The sequence below is a fragment of the Colias philodice genome, chromosome 10, assembly GCF_061535455.1.
Source record: "Colias philodice isolate Cphi_HAF_F1 chromosome 10, ilColPhil1 Martin Lab GWU primary, whole genome shotgun sequence".
Lineage (NCBI taxonomy): Eukaryota > Metazoa > Arthropoda > Insecta > Lepidoptera > Pieridae > Colias > Colias philodice.
Window position 1 is genome coordinate 6,143,545 of NC_143095.1, and position 20,717 is coordinate 6,164,261.

General features: G+C 34.0%; 1 protein-coding gene and 1 pseudogene across 1 annotated transcript in view; both read right to left on the reverse strand.

The window, feature by feature from the left end:
* jar (Myosin heavy chain 95F jaguar) overlaps positions 1 to 20,425 on the reverse strand; it is a 50,977-nt gene extending 30,552 nt beyond the window's left edge. Inside the window, exon 1 of the mRNA XM_089699974.1 lies at positions 20,191 to 20,425. The gene's annotated coding sequence lies outside the window, so the exon portion shown is untranslated. The remainder of the gene's footprint in view (positions 1 to 20,190) is intronic.
* On the reverse strand, positions 13,764 to 14,471 carry LOC149485222 (myophilin pseudogene; annotated as a pseudogene).
* Positions 20,426 to 20,717: the final 292 nt, after the last annotated feature.

The following is a 20,717-nucleotide window of genomic DNA, read 5'->3' on the forward strand; positions in this document are numbered from 1 at the left end:
GACAATAGTGCTGTCATCTGCATAACTGAACATATTCGGAGCAATCATGTCGTCTATGTGCAGAAGAAACAGTGTTGCCGAAAGAACGGACCCCTGCGGAACGCCGGCATTGATCGACATTGGCTCTGAAGAGCTACCATCAACAACAACTCGTATGGACCTGTCCCGCAGAAAGTCAGCAATCCAAGTGCAAAGGTCTCTTGGAATTCCATAAGAGGGGAGCTTGTTTAGAAGACCTTCGTGCCAAACCCTATCGAAAGCCTTTGAGATATCCAAAGAAACCGCAAGGGCCTCTCCGAATTCCTCAACGGCCTCCCCTACAAGATGTGTCACATGCACTAAGAGGTCGCCAGTAGATCTGTTACGCCTAAAACCGTACTGGCGGTCATTCAACAGGTCGTTGGCTTCCAGGTGCATGAGGAGCCGATTGTTCAATATACGCTCCATAGTCTTGCAGAGTATGGAGGTTATTGAAATCGGACGATAGTTAGTTGGATCTGACCGACTGCCCTTCTTTGGAACGGGTTGAACGTTGGCAAGCTTCCAACTTTTAGGGACAACTCCAGTTTTCAACGAGAGGCGAAACAAACGTGTCAGGATAGGAGAAAGTTCAGGAGCACATGTTTTTAAGACAACGGCTGGTATTCCGTCCGGTCCACTGGCTTTATTCTCGTCGAGGTTGCGTAGCGTTTTAAGGACTTCCTTGTTCGTGATGCGGATGTCAGGCATATGAACGCCACGGTGTTGAATTGTCGGTGGAGCAGTATTTTTAGGAGGATCAAGACGAGAATTGTTAGCAAACAGTAAGGCAAATACATCTGCCTTATCCTTCGCACTATGGGCCAGTGAACCATCGGGTCTCAGCAACGGTGGTAGAGTGGGACGGCAAAAGTTGGACTCGACCGCTTTGGCTAAGGACCAAAAAGCTTTGCTTCCTGCGGGGTAAGAGACAAGCTATAGTGTTTATGAATTTATAAGTGTAAAATCATTTCAAAGAAAATGTTAAGAACATGTTTCTGGTGTTCTTAAAACAAATGAATTTTAAAATTATTTTTTTGAGCGAAAGAAAGCAAAAAATGTTTCTTTTGCTTATCATAACGCAAATTTGAAAATATTAATCGCGGATTGCGTCTAGACAGTTTACATGTGAAACTTTCTTCGTTGTATTGTTGTCTCCAATAAACTAACTTGGACCAAGACCCATTTCGTTGTAAGTGACAAATAATGCAGGCTAGTCGCAAGTGACAGACAGACTGATTGTCGAATGTGTCGTGAGTCAGCGCTTCGCTAAATTGCCTTTGGAGACCTTTAGGGTCATTGCGATTTTGCGAATTAACCCTGTTGTTAAATTGGGTCTGCCTTGGGCGGGTCTGATGCTAAAGCTCTTTGCGCCATTTATATGTAAATTTTATGAAGCTGTCCTTGTTATGGTTGAGCAGTTAGGTACCTACCTTCATATCATATTTGTTGGGTTTGAAGGTTTTACATACATACTAAAGGATAGACAAAAACCAAACTTGGGCTTATATTACTACTTTTTAATAATTATTTTTACACTGTAAGTATGTTGCACACGCGAAGATTTTCAGGACGTTGAGGTGGTAAGAGATAACGCAATTATTGGTTTTTAAATAGCATTATTACTGTAGTGTGCAAGTACATATATCTACATATTATGTAAATATACAACACTCAGCCTTAGCTATTAATACTAAAGACTCGTATACGTTGCTAATTTAAAAAGTAGATTAAAAACTTCCACTCCAGTTACATAGCATAGAGAAACACGATACTAAGGGGATTAAAATGACTTAAATGTTGATATAGTTTACTTGTGTAGCTCGGAAGTATGTATTTTTCCAGTTCTTTTGTTTTTCCAAAGAAACAGGTAGCGTATTATGTGTTACATGTTTTTCCCTAAGGTTTTTCCCTTATGAACCTATAAAACATGTTACTAGATAGCTACCACATTTCAAATAACTAACGTTATGTATGAAAAAACGTACGATAGGGAATTTTAGGGGATATTAGAGAATTAATCATGACTGAAATAACATATACTTACTACGACAACATTTACATTTAGATTTATTTTAAGAACAATTTGTTCACTTCGAACTATCATTAAAATATTCGAAATAGTTTTCAAATTACCTTGATATCTTATCAACTCTACAGAGCGAGATAAAACAGATTTAAATACCTGTTTTTTTCAGTTAAATAATAAATTACGGTCTCTATATAAGCAAAACTAGCAAGTTCAAATCGAATGATCTGCTGAAGCAATTACTATAACGGCGATATATTCATTAACCAGACTTCTGGATCATAAAGATAATCTGAAGACACTGTTTTGAGGTCGGCTGCAATTAATGTCTACTTTATCTCGCCGACATATTTTACTTAGAAAGTGCAACGAGTTTTACTTATGTCGGTACAAACATAAACCGTTCATGCGAAAATATAACTTGATCCCGTTAACGTGAAATTGACTTTGTACACTAAAACATACAACTTCCTTAAAATGTCCAACAATTTTTCAATCACTTTATTAAAGCTCGTTCTACGAAGGATGAAAGTTGTACAGGTACGCATTATAATTTATAAGGTCTTATAAATTACAATGCGGTATGATGTAGGTAATATAATCAGACACGATTCTTCAAAATAACACTCCCCTATATCGTTTTATCTAAATTCTAAATCAATGTCATCGCTTAATAAACGTCGAAAGTTTTTTAATTTGTCCGTAATACATCATTACAAACTTGACACACATACATTACACCTAACGTTAAAAAAAAACAATCCATACAAGGAAACACCTGTTAGCTACGCCACTTTTTAGCTCACACAGTAATCAATTAGTCATACTCAATTAACTGGTTATGAAAGTATTTTAACACGATCATTAAAATTACCATCACGCGAGTTCTTAGACTAGGTAGGTAGGTATGTGATGTAAGAAATTTGCTACGGAGCCTTGGCTCTGTGGTCCTTTAGGAAGAAATAGAAATTATCTTGCGCTTTCTTCCATCCTCTTAACAGCAGAAGCAGCATAAAACCATGTTGCTGATCTCAATGAAGTTTTTATGGTTGTAATTTTACCTTGATCATATCTGCCAATATGTCATTCTTATATCTGTGTAATTTTGTAAACTAAATAGTGAACTCTTCTATTTAAGCATAATCCAACTAATTTATGATTGTTTGTTTGTGATTGTTTGCTGATGTGCTTTGGCAAGGGATAGATCGATTTACAGTTTGTACGTTCTATCAATTTAAATTCATAATTTTACGTAATAAGAAAACGCATTTAAAGTTTAGAACAAACAAAACGGAAATATGTTAAACTATTGAAATACAATGGTAATATATTCATAAGTATGTGAGATCATAAGTACAATTAGTTTCAGATAGTTAATAATTCGTATTTTTCTGAATAATTCACTGCGAAAAAGTAGGGATGTTAATTGCAATGACAAACTGAGATTGTAGATCTTTGTTTTAGATCACAAGCGCAATGTTCATCACTTCTTTCTTAAATTTGCATTAAACTAAAATTATCAGAAAACGTAACTTTTTCTCTCAATAATTATTGTACGTACGTATATAGGTTAAATTACTAAACGTATTAAGTTTATTGACATCGTAAAATGGTAACACACTTGTACATGGTCCAATGCCAAGGATGAACTGTATTTGGTTATCAGAACTGGTTTGTGTAGCCACTCAAAGATTTGACCCACGCAGCGCCATGTGAAACGGTATTTTTATGCAAAAACACCGCTTATGTATGCATAATATGTCTGACTCAGTAGTTTACTGAGGCAAATGGAAATTGAGAGAAGTTTTATGTCCAGAATTCTGTATTATCACTATACACGTGTGATTTTGAAAGAACCTATCCAACCCTAATATATTATCTTATCTAAATTTCATAGAAATGTGTAAATAAAGTACAGGTTTATCTGTGTCGAATTGAATCTACAAACTAGTTAGGCAGCGAAACGGAACTGCTTTGAAATTTCCGCTGAGTTTATACTTTTTTTAGCATTTCAAATCGTGTAACCGCCTATTCATCTATCTACCTACTTATCTTTTTATTACATCACTAGAGAAAAATTATCGAGAAAGATTACTGACAAGCAGAAGGAAAAGTTTTTACGTTACGTAATATACAGTAGCTAGACTTTTATAACAACAAAATAAGATCTTAATTACACTCAAACGTTTGCTATTTTTTCTCGGAAAACCATCATGAATAGTTTAACGTTGTTCGTCATTTGAATCTGCCTACAGAACTAATTAATTATTAATTTATTAGTCTACTCTAGGCCATATCTTATTCCAACTGTGATTCCAACCATGCAGTTTATTCGATGAATAATTCCTGTGTGTCTCAGTAACACCTGTTATATTAAACGAGTAGAGAAGCAAAGTTAGCTCAATATATTTAATTATTAATGTTGCTATTGCCTTCACAGCAACATTCACACCTCGTCCTCTAGGGTAGGAAATAACAATGAAACCTTAACCACTGCGAAGCCGCGGGCAAACACTATAATATGAATTAAACAATTCTTTTGTCCCTTGGGGTGTGGGTAAAAGTGTGGATTACATAACTCATGTATTATATATCTGTGTTTTTTAATCGACCAACATGTATGTTGTACAATGGCTTTACCATACATACATTCGATGTATAGCAAAGCATATTTAGAATAAGATCATAATACCCCACATTACTAAATACATAGTTACTACGTAAATTGTAGATACTTTATTAATGAGTAACAAACAGGGTTTTAATTAGGAGCTGGAATATTGCAATTGAAATCAATAGGGTCAAATTGAGATGAGGTTAACGAATAAATCATCGCGGGGAACATCAGGGCCGTATCAATTTATGGTCCCCCATGCAAGGATGTGTGACGAGCTACATATGAATGACGCAGGTGCAAATTGCAAATGCATAAGGCTAATTGCAGAACAGCAGGCTAGATTACCCTATACCCTTGATCCCTTTAAAAAGTTTACTTTGTTTAAGTCTTTGAAGTAAATGTTTCTACTACTAGAAGGCACATGCCGCAGTACCCCATCTAATCTTCTCTTATCATTTTCATCTTTTATGTCTTGTCAAAATAATATTCGGTATAACACCATCCATATGTGGGATATATAGGTACACCTATGCAATAATTGTAATAAGCTAAGGTAATAAGTATTCCGATACAACACTTATTTCTTGTTCCATTAAACAACAAGTAGATTAAATAAAAGACTTTTCCATATCAGTATTTTAATTATCGTTATCTTTGAAATTCTTCGTATATTGTTAAATGATTCAATTGACGATAACAGCTAATAAGTAAGTTATAAATAATGCATTGATCGATATACGATGACTGCATTTTTATTCCTGTAGGTAAAGAAAACTTCGAGAAAATACAGTCATTGTAAATACATGATAGACTAAAAAGGCAAAATAGCTGTTACATATATAAATATGCCCTTTTCATCATTCACATCATTCGATGGAACACAAAATCCCACTAGATTAGGAAAGGGGTGCAAGACTCCCTGTTTTAAATGGCACTTTCCTTTTTCAATGCACCAAGATTAAGTGTCTCATTCAAAAGACACAGACACGTTATAAAAAGTGAAGTCCCATAGATAACACTGCACTTCGCTTCTTCAAAAGAAAACTCCCCTTGAAAGGATGTGTAGGCGGTATTATCTATTTCAACAACACAGCTACTGTTGCACTGTATAACTTTTCAAGAGGTATGTACTCACTGCAATACCAGACTCTCCCTGAGTACAATTTAAGAGGGAACAAATATAATATGAGAAGTATTGACAAAGTACTGAGTTACAGTACCTACATACAAAATACATTCGCATCCAAAGAGTAAACAGTACTGACAGAGAAGTGCATTTCGATACTTATTTATGTTTAGACAGTATAATGAATGATGATTTGCTTACTTTCTATGTACATATTGTAAAGAATTACACAGAACAATTTGTAACCTAGTGCAATTTCACGGAGGCATCATGAATTGCTTGCAAGTGAGCTTTCACTCTGTTCACATTAATAGCACTCACATCCTGAGATATTTTCATTGGCATATTAGATTAGAAAGTCAACCACAAACAACTTGATAAATACCAAGTCGGTAAATTATCTATTATCGGGTCCTTTTATACAGGTTACGTAATTTCAATGGTACGCTTTAATAATAACTATGTTCCAAAGTTCAGAAAATTATCATATGTTCATCTAGTATCAAATGTATTTATTGTAAGGTGTTTAATTTTAAATAAACAAATTAATAAAGAAGAGAATTACATATTATAAGTTAATTTTCCATTAGTATTATCTACATCTATCTGTCTGCATTAAATTATTATCATTTTTGGTTTTCCTGTTTTATACAAATCAGCAAAGCTAAAATTTAAAGGTTTTTACTCAAACTCAAACATTTATTTATTCAATTAGACTTCTTCTAGAAGCACTTTTGAAACGTCATTAAGTACATATTTTTAACATTTACCACCGATTCGGAAAGCAGTATCTACGGAGAAGAATCGGCAAGAAACTCCATAGTTGCTCTTTTTAATCATGTCAGATTTACCTTTTACATATTATTGAATATCGTAGAAGAATGAATCAGAAGAGAGCCATCATTATAGATCGTTTGATACAGCTTAATCTTAATCTCAATGCTTAGCTATGCAATTTTATATCCGATCACTGTTTAACCAAGAGGCAAATGCAAATAGCAATTTGATTAGAAATGGCAATTTGCGTTAAACAAGTTTCATCAGCGGATGTACAGCCGTTAGTGGAAGATAATCTCGGGCTGATTGAATAACGGTTAACGAGCCTTAAGGGGTTTCGACTGCAAATGGCTTAATGATTCTTTATTTATGGACATTTTATATTATACTGCAATGTTTTAGCGTATAAAATTAATATAGGATTTTATCAAGTAACTAATAAGTGCTCAAGACGTTGATAAATTAAATTAGTTACCATTTTCTGAGATGCAAAGTAGTAGCAGTAAGCTGATAGCGATAAATATTGGGTCAGACAATTCAACTGGAAGAAATTAAAATATTCCTGATTTTGACTACAAAACACTCCCAAATTATTTCCTTACGTAAGTGACTGATTTAACCGTTAATTAAAATGTCATAGCCACGAAAGTATTTCGCGTTGATCGTCTGCAAACGGATAAAGCGGATGTAGGGCAGGAAGCCACACTAATAAAATCGATATTGGCTAACATAATATAGTAATTCTTGGTGGTAATATGTTGGGGTTTATGGAATTCAGTAATGTCGTTAGAGATTTAATTACCGCATAATTATTTACGTAATACAATATGTAACAAAGAAGACCTCCTTCACTTGTGCATTATAGTCCGTTTTCTTATGGGCATGCTTGTATGAAAAGGTATACATTTTTGAGTAAAGCAATGCCATTTGGTACGAATGTTGTACTCGTCCACCTAAGCCCAAATCGCCCGGTAGCCAGTCTTTACTCCCCTGCAGAAAGGAGGGAGGGGGGGTTATAGAAAAGAGCGCCCGGCGCTCCGAAAATAAATTCTGGCGGAGCCATTTGGACCTTTGAGTCAAGTTTGGTATCGTTTTCAGGTAACTAGATGATGCCTGATTCATTCCCCATACCAGTTTTTTAGGTTTCCCTAGCAAAATATGTCACAATCCTTAAAATAATGAACTTTTGGTAGTGGCAAAATCCAAACAAACCAGTATATTTTCATATTTTTGTATTAAACCTGGTTTATAAAAAAATACTGTCTGAAAGGCCATTTAATGCAGATTAAAAAAACATTAACATGTAATATATATTTTACCATTGTCAATGTAAAATTAATTATAGAAAGTATAGTAACGCTCGTTAGCGCAGCATAGGAGACGGCTAATAGACCCGAAAAATAAGCGATACTAACAAACAAAAACCAGCCAAGTGCGAGTCTGACTTGTTCATCGAGTGTTTCGTACTTATTTGTCCCATATCATGTTAACTTGTCTGGTAGAACCTCGTTAACTGATACACACACACTTTCGTCTTTATAATATTAGTGTGATTTTAAATCATCTTTAAATTATAAATGACGTCAGGTAACATTGTTAAAAATAAAGATATATAATAATAGAACGTTTTTGTATTAATAATAATGACAACCACCTCCACAATTACATAATTCCGTACATTTGAGCTGGCATATTCAATCCGGAACTACAAGATTTCACGTACCAACATCTTATCAATTCAAAGCTTCTCTTTTATTTTTATTACAGATGGGCAAGGAATATTTTGATTTTTTTTAGGCCCCCAAATATATACACTATACAGCCTGTAAAACTGCCCTTGAGGTGTGTTGTTTAAGGGCAGCTTCTGTGGGAGGCAAATTTTCGATCTGCCTATCTGTGTTTATTTAAAATTTGTTTGCAACTCTCATTTACTGTCACAGCGAGGTAAGATGTGAAAACAAACATGTACTTATAATACTTATAAAAAAATATAAGTTCTGAATAAGAGCATCTTTAAAATATCGTGACCGTCCTTACGCTATCATGCATTGTAATAACAAACTTTTCAATTTCACTGTCTGTATATTTGCCACTGTAAAGTGTTTCAAATCCTCGTGTGACATTCGGATATGTCTTCCATACCTTAAATGCATGTGTAGGTACCTATAGTTCTTTTAGACCTTCTAGCTTTGGAACACATTCTTATTAACACTATATTTTGGCTACTACTACTATATCGTGTGTTCCAAAGCTAGAAGGTCTAAAAGAACTATAGGTACACATGCATTTAAGGTATGGAAGACATATCCGAATGTCACACGAGGATTTGAAACACTTTACAGTGGCAAATATACAGACAGTGAAATTGAAAAGTTTGTTATTACAATGCATGATAGCGTAAGGACGGTCACGATATTTTAAAGATGCTCTTATTCAGAACTTATATTTTTTTATAAGTATTATCAGTACATGTTTGTTTTTCACATCTTACCCCGCTGTGACAGTAAATGAGAGTTGCAAACAAATTTTAAACAAACACAGATAGGCAGATCGAAAATTTGCCTCCCACAGAAGCTGCCCTTAAACAACACACCTCAAGGGCAGTTTTACAGGCTGTATAGTGTATATATTTGGGGGCCTAAAAAAAATCAAAATATTCCTTGCCCATCTGTAATAAAAATAAAAGAGAAGCTTTGAATTGATAAGATGTTGGTACGTGAAATCTTGTAGTTCCGGATTGAATATGCCAGCTCAAATGTACCGAATTATGTAATTGTGGAGGTGGTTGTCATTATTATTAATACAAAAACGTTCTATTATTATATATCTTTATTTTTAACAATGTTACCTGACGTCATTTATAATTTAAAGATGATTTAAAATCACACTAATATTATAAAGACGAAAGTGTGTGTGTATCAGTTAACGAGGTTCTACCAGACAAGTTAACATGATATGGGACAAATAAGTACGAAACACTCGATGAACAAGTCAGACTCGCACTTGGCTGGTTTTTGTTTGTTAGTATCGCTTATTTTTCGGGTCTATTAGCCGTCTCCTATGCTGCGCTAACGAGCGTTACTATACTTTCTATAATTAATTTTACATTGACAATGGTAAAATATATATTACATGTTAATGTTTTTTTAATCTGCATTAAATGGCCTTTCAGACAGTATTTTTTTATAAACCAGGTTTAATACAAAAATATGAAAATATACTGGTTTGTTTGGATTTTGCCACTACCAAAAGTTCATTATTTTAAGGATTGTGACATATTTTGCTAGGGAAACCTAAAAAACTGGTATGGGGAATGAATCAGGCATCATCTAGTTACCTGAAAACGATACCAAACTCGACTCAAAGGTCCAAATGGCTCCGCCAGAATTTATTTTCGGAGCGCCGGGCGCTCTTTTCTATAACCCCCCCTCCCTCCTTTCTGCAGGGGAGTAAAGACTGGCTACCGGGCGATTTGGGCTTAGGTGGACGAGTACAACATTCGTACCAAATGGCATTGCTTTACTCAAAAATGTATACCTTTTCCCATAAGAAAACGGACTATTAATCAAGAGTACGTAGGTAGATAATAATGAAACTGTGGTATAAAATTTATAATCTGAACCTGTAATACACTCCTTTTTGCACGCCTCATAAGCGAAGCGTTGAGGTGGGTACTACTGTCACTTCGCGCAAAACATCTGATTTTTCAAACTTAACACGTTCGCTGCGAAACAGGGCTTGAAACACCCTGTCCGTGTCTCGTCGTTATAGCGGTAGGAAAAAACTTAAACTTCTCTGTCGTGCGGGAGGCATAACTTCCATCTGGTTCAGTGTAGGAAAGTGATATCTATATATCTGAGATGTGCTATTGATTCCTAGTTCAATGGTATACCGACCTTAATACCGGGTTTCTTAGACCTCGTGCCGCACTGAACAAATAAAAATTCTAACACAGTGCGGAACGAGGTTGCGAACACCTCGTACCACCGCGCACCTCGTACCGCACCCTAAGCTAGCTTCACGCGGTTAGTGTTGTGCAACGCATTCGAGACTATTTGTGGAACAACTTATTGAAGCTTTTACAAAGAAGGACTTGAATGTGGATACAGGTACCTAATTTTCAAACTACTCGTTATAATAAATATCGTTAATAGAAACGTGAATGTGACATGTTGAGTAACTTTCTTCAAATAGGTTGATAATCATGATTACTATTAGTGTGTTTGTTCATTGAATCAACAAGCGGCAAATCCAAAACACGCGGCAATCGGTGTATGGCTCATCAAAATTTAACTCTTGCCCAAGTCAACAAGCCAACAAACAAGGCACATCATCTCTTAAAGGGATCAAAGAAGAGTAGATGTGTAGGATGTTACGAAAAACTCCGCATCTTCTTAACAAGTCGTGAGGCCGACAAAAAAAGTAAAGGAAATTCTCACAGAATGCACTGGTTGCAAACAATATTCTGGTTTGGCCTGTTTTAATAAAAAACATCCATAAGTTTGATAAATAAATACAATTAAATAAAATCGATATTTCTTTTCCCATCACTAAATTATATGAAAAACTGCTATTGTTCAGTGCGGTATGGGGTACATCAGACCCCACATTTTATTTTACCCATAGAATCTAAACTAACTAATCTAACCACGGGCGGCGGTAGATTTAGGTTAATGAACTCATTGTTAATAATAATCACGACAAAAGCCGCACACTTTGTCTTATTTGGCGCCAAAAAAAGGATTTTGGTCTCCTACGGGCGGTGGGGTTTAATATGCCTCGTGCCGCCACAATCTCTGGTATAGGACAAGGTTTAAAACGACCCGTAACGCAGTAATGGAAAGTACAGATAAATCTGTGCCGCAGCGAACGTGTTAAAATGTCTTTATGTATCATACATTGCACTTGTAAGATAATACATACACACACATATTAAGAAAAAACACTAACTATTTTTAACGTTCATGATATTTTTGATGTCATTTTTGTTATTTAAACTAGTTAAAAAACAGTTTAAAAAAGTTCTGTCTTGGACGTCCGTGTGTCTGTATGTGCGGATCCTATTTCTTGTTAACACGATAGCGACCGAAATACTTTACTAATCGAGTCTTTTTTTTTCTCTTACGCTTGAGTATGCTCAGGAATAGAACCCTTTCATTTTTCAGGGTCTGATTCGATGTGGTTTAATTGTTATTAAATAAACAAAAATAATAATTAATAAATATTTACTAAAAAAAAATTATGAGGCGTGCACTTTTGGATTTTCCAAATTATTTTTTTTTAGTGGGGAAATCTTGCATAGATACCCACGGCCTCCGGGGAAAAGGCCGTGGGTTATGTCGGATTCCTACCGACCAAAACCCCACTGTGTTCCGTCAAGCCGCATCAGCGACAGGGCCACGGGTATGTGTAGAATTCATAATACACTCCTGAAAGTCTTGAATTTGCTGTTTGAACAATAAAAAATATAATACCTATCATAGGATGAAAATTAAGTGCGGATATAATTTTGATGTAGTCATTTTTTGCTGAGAGGTTACGTGTATGTAATACATAAACTTTCTCACCATTAATGTTTTGTCAAATCATTTTCGATTTTGAAACATGACCAGTAAAATTACGTACACTTTCTAAGTATAATATAGGCATGTTATGTAGTCATTAGATGCAACGTACTGTAGGTATTATATTATCTCCATAGGTATAATGATTGATATGATTACTTTCACATTCAAATTTCTCTAGCATAAAGCACAGAAAGTTGACTGCATTTTTATCATATCAACGACCTATCAATGAACATTATCAAAATGTAATGATTTTAGTTCGGGTGGAGTTGATACGATGACGGAACTCGGCACTTATTTTCAAAAACATAAATTATTATCTACCTCACCTCAAACTAACTAGCTTCGGCCAGGAAATTAGGAAATAGGTATTTAAGGTCACTAAGAATTAAGAAATAGTGGCAGTATACCTACCTACTGTAAGCAAAGGTTATCAAGGTTGAAGGTAATACAGGTGTACTTTTTCGAGAAAATTATAAACATAAACATATGATATGAAAACAAGATACAAAAAATCCAACTATTGTTACGACAACAAGAATCCATAAATTGAATATTCTGTTTTGTGTCACGAATCACGACAGGCAAACTATATGTCCCTGTCTCATACTAGCCGTGGTCGTGGCTAGGTGTGAGGGGGATAATAAATTCAAAACCTGGTTAGGATATCCGTGCTTCCGTCGACTAGCGAGGCATGACCATTGCTTCCGGCAGGGTTCAAATGTTTTGTTTACATCGCTTTATGGTATAGCTGACTCATTAAGCAGAGTCCATTTTGAACCCCTTATTTGTACAGCCGCGTGTCTCATTTGAATGCCAAGAATACTGCAATGTAAGCGTTTATAATATACACGTAATTACTTTGTATCGTCGAAAATTACGTCATTCGCCTTTGAAATTGCTACAAGCTGATACAACGATTAACCTAAGCATTTAAGTACCTAATGATAAAGTAACAAATTCTTATAATTTTCGAATTCGAAGAATAAATAAAAAAAGTTATCGATAAAGATTATGTTCCTATTTTGAAATACACATATTTTTATTCAATCTTAGTTAATTACCTAGCGGCTCACCCAAAAACAAGGTAGGTACGTATAGGAACAATATCGCTCCGGTCAGCTTGTCTGTATATTTAATATTATTATATACAACTGAGATAATGCTTTTAGTTATCAATTACACCGCAGTTTGTGATAAGCATCGATAAGATAACATAACAATGGTCTTGATCATTAAATGCACTTCATGGAATTTTGTAATGGTATAAAAATAAATTTTAGTAATCATGAATCGTATCATTTTGAATCAATAAATACCGTAATATTAATATGACTTATTAACCTACGTGTATATCCTAATACCGCGTAAATCAATAGATGGTGTCATGACGTCGTATGGCGCGGTTTCAACCGATACATTGACCTCCCCAAAAATATTGAATACAATGTTATTAATTGTAAGGAATGATGTAAAAGTGGACATAAAATATGGGAGTCATTAATTCCTTAATTTGTAAGTAACAACAATTTTAGGTATTTATGCTCCTCTAAAACAACGAAGTTATCTTATCTCCAATCGGATGATGAAACCTTTGTCAAACCAACCACGCCTAAATAAAACAAAAAATACATTTATAAAAAATATAAAATGATTTATTTTATTAAAATACAAAAGTTTCTTAGATTATTATAAAATATTTTTACATTTGGCGTCTATTGCCGAACGAAATACCCGATTGCTGTCCTTTGTTTGTCCCATATTGCAGAGAAATGACATTTTGGCCGGCTTTCAGCTGTTCTTCACTGAACTCTCGAACATTCTTGTCAGCTTCTTTAGGTCCGAAGGCTGGCAAACCATAATTTCCCGCTTTCCTTCCTAGCGATTGCAGACAAATGATAACTGAATATAAGTTTTGTTTCTCCCAAAGGTCAATCGTTTGGAAGGTTTCTTGGGGCGGTACTCCCAACTTGACTGCAGCTTCCAAGAAAGCATTAATGTTCTCCATGCATTTGAAAGCCATGGACGATTGGTTGATTTTCTTGACGATACCGTCTTGGAATTTGTTGACTAGCTTGCAGAGCAGAGTTCCATCCTTGAGTATTTCATAAAGATTATCGGCATCGCCGGAGGTGTTGATGTTCTCACCTGTGACTGTCTTCACCCATTCGAGCGTTTCGAAGGCGATGTCGTTGTTATACTTGCTGTTAATCCTGGCTTGAGCCTCAGCGTTGATGCCCGCTTTCCCTGCGCGGAGTTCAGCCATGTTTTGTGTTGTCAGGATTACGGACGCGTAGACACTGAGCTCCTTATGATAAGCAATTCGGTATCGGCTTGGTGATATAGTGCTATGATAGCGATTATTTATCGATATATGAGTATGACTTCACCGTAGATATTCCACTTTATTGAGTAGAATAAAAGATTACGTGTTGATATTATATTGATAATTAAACTGATATTAAATCAAAAAATAATAATAAAATAGTTGGATCATAAATCTAGGATATCAGCTAATGGATACTGTAATAACTCAGGCCCCGGAAGCACAGACACAATAGAAAATCTATTGTGTCGTGGATCGATCTGGCCGTTCGGGGCTAAATGGGTTAAATTAAATTTTATAGCTTCAATTATTAATTTAATTTAAAATACCTATACGTAATTAGTTTTTAAAAATCTTTGTCACATTTCCCATTCCTGTTTAATTAAAATCAGTCAGTTTGTCAGCCAAACATAGTCCGAAATCTATGACGATCGGGAAAATCATAAAAGTTTGGATTTCTTTAGCCAAAGACTGGCCGCTTGGCCTCGCAGCTTAGCGTTACGACAAGAACAAGTAGCTTCTAGGCATGAAGTGTGCATATTTTGAGATTTGTGTTAGTAACCACCTATAATAATTACATGTTTTGGTAATGCAGAATCTTAACTAATAACGTACCTAGTCTAAAAATCCGATAAGCAGTAAGTATTTCTTTGGAATTTTTGCAATATTCATCACTTTTATCCCTTACTATTGGAGTACCTGGAATTCATATTATCAACTTTATCTTTTACTAGATATTTTTCATAAAAAAGAAGTCAATAAAAATATATTTGAAACATTCACAAGTTGTTATGTACATACAATATACATACATTATTATCAGATACAATGGATTATTATTGTGTTGGTTTTAGTAAATTTTGGAAGAATAAGTTTTTCCCTTGTAAATAAATTACATATTGAAAATGAGCACACAAAGTATATTTTTTTTTCAATAAATCCCCCATAGGGAAGAAACTTGGTGGAGATTAATGTCATGCACAAATATAAGGTGGAATAACTGAACATTAAAATCCGTTAAACAGTCTTTGATTTCTAAATGTATAATACTCGCGTAAAATCAAACACTAGAGAATAATAGTTGTTATGTACATACATAACAACTATTATATAACATATCTTCCCGTTTTATACTTTTATAACATCTATTAAATTGTTCTAGATCAATAAGAGTTATCATCTTTTATGCTTTTGATTATAATTTTATTGATAAAATACGTGATCAAGATAATTATGTACTACATATGACATTCAAATGCACACAAGTAAAATTGCAAAGTGCAATTATAAAGTACTAGCGGTCCGCCCCGGCTTCGCCCGTGGTACATATTTCGCAATAAAAGGTAGCCTATGTTCTTTCTCAGGGTCTAAAGATTACCTGTGCCAAATTTCATCAAAATCGGCCCAGTAGTTTATGCGTGAAAACCATACATACATACATACTTACATACATACAAACCTTTCCTCTTTATAATATTAGTATAGAGTATAGATTAGTATAGATTTTCATTTGAAAGAATACAATATAGTGAGATTTTTACATCGTCTGGAAATTTGCCATCCTGGAAGCTCAGTGCTTCAGTAATATTGGTGGGATATCGTCCACTCCGCAACTGTGCTTATTTTTAATCACATTGATAATTTTTTTATGATATTTTTTATGTATCGGAATTTCAAAAAATTATTAAAAGTTAAGGTATATAGATTACTTGCATAGTAGTAAAATAAATTTATTTTAGCACATAATACATAATAGTAGCTAAACGCTACTAAGGCCGTTCAAGTATTACGTAAGCACCAAGGGGGGGTGGGGGGGTCTTTGTTTTGCTTATTTTGGATGACATGGGGGGTGGGGGGGTCTAGATGATGATTACGTCATCGTTAGTTATTTAAGTTTATTCGGGGATTCCCGCAAATAAGACATATGCGTAGGCACTCGCTTTGAGAACTGATTATGGGAATTGCCGCGCATTAGGGAAATTATGCGCGCTATTCACTTGTCTAATAATTCAATCTCGTGCCGGCCGGCTGCAGGTGCGCATCTATCAGTATTGTTTTGTTTGGATTCTAAACGTATTGTAAGCATTGAAAGTTATCATTTGTGTTTATGTTGATGCAATTAGCCAAAGTTTTACGTTTTAATTATGTATTTAAATTTAAATATCTTATTAGAATGTCATATCATATAGACAAATCCAAGTTATACCAAAAACTGTTTGAAAGTTTTAAAAAATCTCATACTGGGACGAAAGTGCAAAATGTACAAAAGTTAGTTAACGAAGTTTGGCGAAATTATAAATTGCTAGCGGTCCGCCCCGGCTTCGCCCGTGGTACATATTTCGCAATAAAAGGTAGCCTATGTTCTTTCTCAGGGTCTAAAGATTATCTGTGCCAAATTTCATCAAAATCGGTCCAGTAGTTTATGCGTGAAAACCATACATACATATAAACCTTTCCTCTTTATAATATTGCACGCCTCATAAGCGAAGCGTTGAGGTGGGTACTACTGTCACTTCGCGCAAAACATCTGATTTTTCAAACTTAAAATGTCTTTATGTATCATACATTGCACTTGTAAGATAATACATACACACACATATTAAGAAAAAACACTATTTTTAACGTTCATGATATTTTTGATGTCATTTTTGTTATTTAAACTAGTTAAAAAACAGTTTAAAAAAGTTCTGTCTTGGACGTCCGTGTGTCTGTATGTGCGGATCCTTTTTCTTGTTAACACGATAGCGACCGAAATACTTTACTAATCGAGTCTTTTTTTTTCTCTTACGCTTGAGTATGCTCAGGAATAGAACCCTTTCATTTTTCAGGGTCTGATTCGATGTGGTTTAATTGTTATTAAATAAACAAAAATAATAATTAATAAATATTTATTAAAAAAAAATTATGAGGCGTGCACTTTTGGATTTTCAAAATTATCTATTAGTATAGACAAGCAAAGTCAGATAAGGAACTAGATATTATTGTATCTAAGAGAATTGAAGAAGAATTGCAAGCGGCGACTAAAAATCAATCCAATCTGCTTCATTTTTTTTCCAAGGTGAGTAAAAAAAAAAGTAAACACGCTGAGGGAAAAGTTAGACAAGTAAGAGTCGCTGCTTGTCGTGCTTATGAACTGATGATGTGCATTATTCAAAATTTCGAGTACCAAGATGTTGAATGGCTCGATGAGAGTGACGTAGACATTCCAAAATCGGATGAAAGTGAGCAGACTCACAACACTGAGCAGCAATCCAATGTCATCGATAACTTAGAATCATGGATTCAGGTTTCATGGACTGAAGACTGTTAATGTGTTCCGAAAATATTCTTTATGTTAGTTATATTCTTTATTTCTGATTATATTTTTTTGTCATTTACTCTATGTGTATCAGTTAAACCTAATATTTTCATGAATTTTTCTATTTAAAAAATAACAGTATAAAAAAACATTTATTACTAAAAATGTTTACGTAAGCATAGGGGGAGGGGGTAAGTGCTTTGCTTACTTTTGATGACAAGGGGGGCGGGGGGGTAAAAAATAGTAAGAAATCTGCTTACGTAATACTTGAACGGCCCCTATTAGGTTGAATTAAAAACACAATAACTAATAATTACTAAAGTATTGAGTCTCCCAGTTATAAGTTAATTGAGTCTATAATGTGTCATTATTTTATGATTGGGTAAAACAAGGACTGCAGAATGTCTATGTGGAAACCTGCATAATATCATGGATTTGACATATGATTATACAAACATAGTATGTATTATTTATATTGTAATATCATATGATGAATATTTATTATGTCCTTAAGTAAATCTGAACAGGAGTGATTAGGTATGTAATATGTATTATGCTTAGTATTATGATTAATTATCATCTCAAAGAGAAATTCCTATATGCCATCGGACTGAAAACACAGGTATAGTTTTAAAAAAAATTTGGAAAATCCAAAAGTGCACGCCTCATAATTTTTTAAATAAATATTTATTAATTATTATTTTTGTTTATTTAATAACAATTAAACCACATCGAATCAGACCCTGAAAAATGAAAGGGTTCTATTCCTGAGCATACTCAAGCGTAAGAGAAAAAAAAAAGACTCGATTAGTAAAGTATTTCGGTCGCTATCGTGTTAACAAGAAAAAGGATCCGCACATACAGACACACGGACGTCCAAGACAGAACTTTTTTAAACTGTTTTTTAACTAGTTTAAATAACAAAAATTACATCAAAAATATCATGAACGTTAAAAATAGTGTTTTTTCTTAATATGTGTGTGTATGTATTATCTTACAAGTGCAATGTATGATACATAAAGACATTTTAAGTTTGAAAAATCAGATGTTTTGCGCGAAGTGACAGTAGTACCCACCTCAACGCTTCGCTTATGAGGCGTGCAAAAACACTATGGCCTTAAATGAAATACAAAATTAGACAGGCTACATGAAAATCGTTTGACCTTGTATTACAAAATGTTGATAAATTTACATTGTTTCCACCAAACAATACAATTGTAGCACAATGGCTTGTTTTAAACAAAGAAATAGATGCTATCAAATTAACTGATAATATTTTATAGATACCGTGAAATTCTACACTGATAAGTGTATAATAGAAATAATCCAGAATTGCTTTTGTTTTTTGATATTAAAACAGTTTTGTTATTTTAATAACTCAGGCCCCGGAATCACAGACACAATAGAAAATCTATTGTGTCGTGGACTGAACGGGCCGTTCGGGGCTCAATGGGTTAAAAAGTGGGTACTTTTATTATTAACTAATTGTGTAAAATTATGATACAAGTGATTTATAGAGGAACAGTTTGTAAGTTTGTTTGGAGTGACCTAACTATAGAGCTTCTAAACTAAATTTTGAAAATCCTATCAGCATTACAAAGTTTTTTCAAGATAATTTCTGTTCAACTTAATACATAGGTACATATATATAAATTTTCATATTGGGCAAGCTTAGATCAATTGGCAAATAGAAAAGCTATTTATTATAGCTAGATGACAATTGCTTTAAAAATCTGAGTCAATGATTCCTGATTTACAGAATATGTAAAACAATCAAAACTTCAAGGTATTCATTTATTGAAATCATACAAGATTCTTATCAGTAAAAAATAATTATAAAGCAACATATTTTGAATATTTTGTATATTAATGGATCTCAAACATAATGACTAATTAGATAAGTTTGTTGTATAAATTATTAGTGTCTAATAAGAGGTTTCTGAACATAGTTTTTAAATAACTACCTTTTTGATAATTAATTCACTAATAATGATTACAATAAAATACAATAATTGTGAATGAGGTGGTAAGTGTAAGAACACACTCTTTCTGCGAATCAAATATTTGTACTTAGGTCTGAGTTATTTTTACAGAAAAAAATTATGTAAAACTATAGGTATTTCAAACAATAACGCAATACTGAACGATTGCTGATAATAAATTATCTATTAATGTAACCTTCACGCTTACTCTCAATTAAAAAAAACTTCTCATGAAACCTTACACTAAGGTAGATCATAGAAATTTACATATTATATTTACATACTAAAACAAGTTTATGTGCCAAAACTATAGTATAAAAATTTGCTGTATGCAATTTTACACGTAGATAAAAGTGATGATCATTTTGATAAAATATTTCACGTGTAAATCATGTTTCTTTGATCTAACTTACGAAAGTTGGGAATTTATCTAAAATTATGAAAACTTACCGGAATATTATTTTGTAGATTAAATATAATCACAGGCCACAGTTGATTTTAAAGAACAACATTCATTTTATCAATCCCACACAAAAACACTTCACTTTCACAATTTAATAAAATAAAACCCGCACTACCTAGCAGTAGGTTGACTGCGCGGCGAAAAATTGTTGTCAGTAACTTGACAAACACTACAAACAGAAACAGCGCACAGCGGTGTGGCGTGGTAACTACGCAATAGGCATTCGTTCTGAAACCACTTTCTTTCCTGATTGGATACTTTACAATGTCGTCACCGCGTTTTGATTGGTTAGGGAACCAATGTAGTACAGTGCGTGGTTCAATAATCGATATATCGATATTGTGTTTTATTGCACGCCTCTTATGCGAAGCGTTGAGGTGGGTACTACTGTCACTTCGCGCAAAACATCTGATTTTTCAAACTTATAATGTCTTTATGTATCATACATTGCACTTGTAAGATAATACATACACACACATATTAAGAAAAAACACTATTTTTAACATTCATGATA